Source organism: Saccostrea cucullata, unplaced genomic scaffold (genome assembly GCF_032062105.1).
Source record: "Saccostrea cucullata isolate Sc308-1 unplaced genomic scaffold, CSIRO_AGI_Scuc_v1 ctg1340, whole genome shotgun sequence".
Taxonomy (NCBI): Eukaryota; Metazoa; Mollusca; class Bivalvia; order Ostreida; family Ostreidae; genus Saccostrea; species Saccostrea cuccullata.
The window spans coordinates 14,879-20,423 of NW_026938256.1; the positions used below are offsets into that span (position 1 = coordinate 14,879).

General features: G+C 33.5%; 1 long non-coding RNA gene across 1 annotated transcript; it reads left to right on the plus strand.

Annotated features, from left to right (window-relative positions):
• The first annotated feature begins 576 nt into the window (after positions 1–576).
• LOC134249853 (uncharacterized) lies at positions 577–1,535 on the plus strand. Its single transcript, XR_009988374.1, has 3 exons — positions 577–634; positions 1,023–1,124; positions 1,272–1,535. It is a non-coding gene; the product is annotated as an uncharacterized LOC134249853 (long non-coding RNA).
• The last annotated feature ends 4,010 nt before the right edge of the window (positions 1,536–5,545 follow it).

Genomic DNA, 5,545 nt, shown 5'->3' on the forward strand with positions numbered 1-5,545 from the left:
CTTACAGGCAATAGATTGGTGAACAGACTTTGCCAAGTTTTTTTTTTCATTTGCATTTTTCATGATCGACGATTGCTGAGATTTTTAAGTTAAATGACTCTTGATGGTCGGACAGGTACGTGTGTCTTTGCATAATATACATAATGTTGCACCTGATGACCACATCCTTATACATCAACCAATCTATCTTCCGTCCCTCCATTTGTCGAGGAAGAACCGTTCTGTTTATGGTTCATATATTTTTTATTTCTTTTTTTCATCCTCATTAAGTTTTCTCTGAAGTGGTTACATGGCACGGAGCCCTCAACGTACCGAAGTTTCAAAATCATGCTCATCGTCAGTCACGCACGCTTCTAATATTCAACATGGCAGCTCCATTTTTTAGTTTCACTTTTTAGGCTGTTTAAGATTAATTCTATGTTTAACGTCACCCGCGCGCGTAGGTTTTGGAGAAAATCGTCTTTGAAAAAAACAAACAATTCGGAATTCCGTATTTCCGTTCCGGTTTGGTTCTACATTTAGCGACTCAATTCTGCATCCCGTAGTGACAGAAAATGTGCTTTGATGCCTCAGTGGATGGTGTTTGTGTTTATTAAATGAAAAGGAGTGAATTAAACAGTATGGGATCATAAATGTAAGTAAAAAAATTGATGTTTTTATGATTGTAGTTAATGAAGAAGTCTAGTTTGTTGATTTTTTTTCGTCAGTCTTCAAATCACAGGTACAGACTTTGACAGTGACAGACTTTCAGTTCGTGTTAATGCTTGTTATGTTTGCTGAACTTTTCATCGTATTTTGGAGAGAATCGCAGAGCTTTTAACTGAGTGCAAGATGTGTAAAAAAAATTATATACAGTGAGATGCATCATTTAAATTTTATCAAATACTTTCATATTAAATATTTGTAAAAATTTAAAGGAACAGTAATGAGTAAGATTGATTTCTTCATAATTCAAGTACGTACCTAGTATAAATACCTACATGTTTTTGGAAAGATAATACTAGTCTTTGCCATTTGAGCAGGGAGAAGCTTACAGAAGATAAGCCTTTCAAGTGAAGGAGAGTAAGGAAAGTGGTTGGGTATTTTAAGAAGTGAAGAACCATGTCCTGTGTGTGGAATTGAAGGTATTTAGAATAAACTATATGTAATGCACTTTCAAATCTAAATACTAATAGATCTAGTACTGTGAGAAAAAAATACAACATAATTCAATTTCAAGATATTTCAGTATAAGAATGTATTAAATATTGTCATCATAATCTTTATTGTAGATATTGATCAACTATTCCCACAAGAAGAAGCATTTCCTTACAGGGTACCATGGATGTGAGGCAATATAAATCCAAAGGACAAGCAACTTTCCTGCACATTCAGTATACATTGTTTGCTCACAACAGGACTCAAACCAATTAACATTCTAAGGAAAAACTCTGCTAGGGAAATTAAACTTAGGTGTCACATCCAATACTCTTATTACTCAATTCTAGTTAATGTACTGAAATGGTTTATTTGAATAAATTCACAATTGTTTGAAATTTTTGTTTGTTTATTTTTTTCCTCCCTCCCTCGTAGGTTTTGAACTTTAGATGTGACGTTAAACGTAGAATTAACTTTGAACAGCCTTAGAGAAATATAAGTATAGAACCAAATCCGTATCAAATACAATTTAAACATGTACATTTTTTCGAGAAATTTTATGGGTTTTTTTTTTCAATCCTAACTGCTACTGATATCTTCAAAACTTGAAGGTAGATCGTGGGTTTACTAACGTCACAATAGAATTTGACGTAGAAATCTTACCGCGTTTACAGTAGCAAACAAAATCCAAGCAAAAGATATCATAAGCAGTATTCAGTATAAGATGAAAAGCACAAAAATGCCTATTAGATATGTAAAAATGCATGTCATTAAAAATGAAGGATGGATCAATGATAAGCATGATTCAGTAAAGAGATTCTTTATGTTGAGAAAAGCAACGCTAAAATTATTTCTATTTTTAAGTCACCTGAGTAAATTCAGGTGACCTATTGCTATCCGTTTTCGTCCGTCGTCGTGCGTCGTTCGTTAACATTTGAACATTTTCAGCTTCTTCTCTGAAACCACTGAATCAATTTCAACTAATTTTGGCATAAAGTATCTATGGGTGAAAGGGAACAAAAATTGTGGTCCCTGCTGGGGCCTGGGGGTTGGGCAAAAACCCTTAAAATTAGTGCAATCTTTAAAAACCTTCTTTAATTCTTCTTCTTTACTCCTGGACACCACGCAGTCAAACTGTTGGTATGATTGTAATCAGCATTAAGTCTTCTACCCAAATTGCGAAATTCATGGCCCCAAGGTGAGGGGTTCTACATGTAGTGCTAGGGCGGGGCTAAATAGATTATATAGTGAAAATGCATTATTTCTTTGAAATTCTTCTTCTCTGTTTGTGGGCATTAAATAAACTAACCAACTACTTAGTTAATTTGAAAATGACTGCCTTTTCCAAAATTATGAATTTCATGGCCCCAGGGTCAGGAGTTTTAGTGGTAGGATGGGGCTATATAGATTATAAAGCTAAAATGCATAAGTTCTTGAAATTCTTCTTCTCTGTTCATGGGCATTAAATAAACTAACCAAGTGCATAGCTATATTAAATAAGGCTGCCTCTTCCTAAATTGTGAATCTAATGGCATCAGGGTCAAGGGTACAAGTGCTAAGGCGGGGCCATAAAGATTATATAGTAAAAAATGAATCATTTCTTTGAAAATCTTCTCTGCTCCTGAATATTAAATAAACTAACCAAGTACATAGTTATGCTGAATTGCCTCTTCCAAAATTGTAAATTTCATGGCCCCTGTGGTTTGGGGTTCTGGTGTTAGGGCGGGGCTCTATTTGATTATATAGTGAAAATGCATAAATTCTTTTAAAATCTTCTTTTCTGCACTTGGGTATTAAATCAATGAGCTATGTACATAGTTATTATGAGGAAGGATGCTTCTTTGAGATTTGTGAATTTTAGTGTCCCTGGGTCAGGGCTTTGTGTGTTAAGGCAAGGCTCTAATGTTTATATAGTGAAAATGCATGAATTGTTTGAAAATCTTTTCCTTTGCTCCTGGGTATTATTCCAATGATCTTAGTACATATCGTATTTACGACGAAGAAAGCTGCTTCTTCCAAAATGGTTAATATCCGGGCCCCTGGGTCAGAGGTATTTTGAGGGGTTACATAGTCTGAAAATAATTTAATGCTTTGAATTCTGCACTTTGGTATTAATCAATAACAAGATGAAATGAAATTCATAAAATTTCCAAAATTTTGAAAGATGTGGCCCAAGGGTCAGTGGTTCCCGTGGGATGGGGTGCACAACTGATAAAGTGGAAATGCATTTCCTCTTTGTCACTCTGATCTACCTCTGGGTATTACATGTAAGTAACCAAAGTAAGCATAAAATTGCGACTTTCATTGCCTCTGGTATAAAACACGAATCAAATTTAATTCTTGGAAAGTTGTTACATGATATTCCGGTGACCTATAAGGCCCATGGGCCTCTTGTTTCAAAGTGTAGCGCAGTAATTCAGAGTTCTTTGGACATAAAATTGCCATTTAATTTTTCATGGAGGAATATTAAAAAATTACGTCCACTCATTTAAAAAGAAAATTGTATCACAACCGACAAATCGTCAGAACATTTTCGGAAAGAAATATCAGAGTGTGTCTTACAAAAGAATAGCAATTAAGACTGAAATATGTGGCGCCAGGGTCAGTGGTTTCTTGGTGTAGGGTGCACAACTGGTGGTTATAAAGTGGAAATGCATTTGCGCTTTGTTACTCTGATCTACCATAGTAAGCATGCTTAGTGTATAAAGGTATAATGAGCAATGGTGCCTCTTTAAAATTGTGAATTTTCTGGCCTCTGGTTTAAAACAAATCAAATTTGATCAATTGTTGGAAAGTTGTTACATCATACTCAGGTGACATATTAGGCCAGATGGTCTCTTGTTTTTTTATATGTTCAATTCTATTCCCCCCTCCCCAAAACGTGTAATTAAAATTACGAGGAATGGAGGAAGTGAATTTGATATCGGGTAAGTTTAAACAGATTTTTATATCTGGGAGTGAAAATTAATATAAAATGTGACAGGAAGAAGTTAATTTGGGTTAATATCGATACTTGTACTTAAAACGAGAAAGACTTGAGATGGATGGCACAAACTCGAAAGGTTGTTATTAAATTGATCTTAAAATATGAGTTTCGTACATTTTATTTGAAACTGGATTCAATTGCATCTAAATGACTTTTTACAGAAAATGTTGACGACTGCAATGCGATCGTCAACGACATGTGGACAGCATATGAGAAGCGATCGTATAACACTTCTAAAAAGAATTGTATTTCATATTAATTACACAAATTTTTGTTTTTCATTATATGTTTAGAATCTTTTAAATCGTGCTATATAATTATCGGTAGCAGTTCAAACCACCTCTGCACGCTGAAGTGGTCTTTTATACAATCTAGAGTTACTTGCCCAAGTACATCTAAAAATGTAAATTTTCGGCAAATTTCTTGATTTGTAATATTTTCATTCATTCTTTGTTTTTTTCGTTCGGTCAAGTTGAATCAGCCGTTTATTTTACAACTTTCAGTACGCAAGTAAGTGATGTCTGTTCATAAGTGTGGTCTGAACATTTACCAAGAGATAAAAGTTTGTACGCGATTTAGAAGAAATAGATAAACGATAATAAATATTTACTCTTTTATAAAATATAAATTTCTTGAAGCATTAAAAATCTATATTCATTTATGAATTGGAAGTATTAACTATGTACTGTGTATCCATCAATACATAAGAATATAAAAATAGGGGGGGGTGCTTAATACGAACAAGAGGTTAAAGAAGTTCTCATACATTATAATAACTTCTTGATAAACATTTCAAAATTGAATTTTGTTTTCTTTTACCAATAATAAAGACGGAGAATCATGTCTAAAATTATTTCCAAATCAAAATAAATGAACCAAAAAACGTGTAATTATACACATATGCATGCAATAAAATAAGAAATCATTCCAAGAACCAAAATGATTGTTTCTTTCCTCCTAGAGTTTCTTTTAACATTTTTAATTTATGGGTTGAACGTATGTATACTTATTTGAAAAATTCATATGTGCTCCTTATCCCCTATACAACGTGTCTTCCTTAGCATCTCTTGTTAGAATTTATAATTGTTCGACCAAAATAACAGTATTTCTATACCTCGTTAAAGACATGCAAGAGATTCCAGAGGAAATAAATGAGGCTATCGACGGCTCCTTTCTTGACGTAAGTTTAACCCAGGCGGTGCAGTCAACGCCTCTTCAGTTTAATTGTGACACATATGGCAAATCATTTACTTACAAAAATAATCTCATTCATCATTTGAAATCCAATTCAGGCCTAAAAAAAATGTTTGTTTCCTGTAACATTCCTAAAAAATAATGGGTCGGTAAGTAGGGATTTTTTTTCTAAATAAATTTCTTAAGTGTATAGAAGATAATATAAAAAAAAACATATCAAGTTTTAAT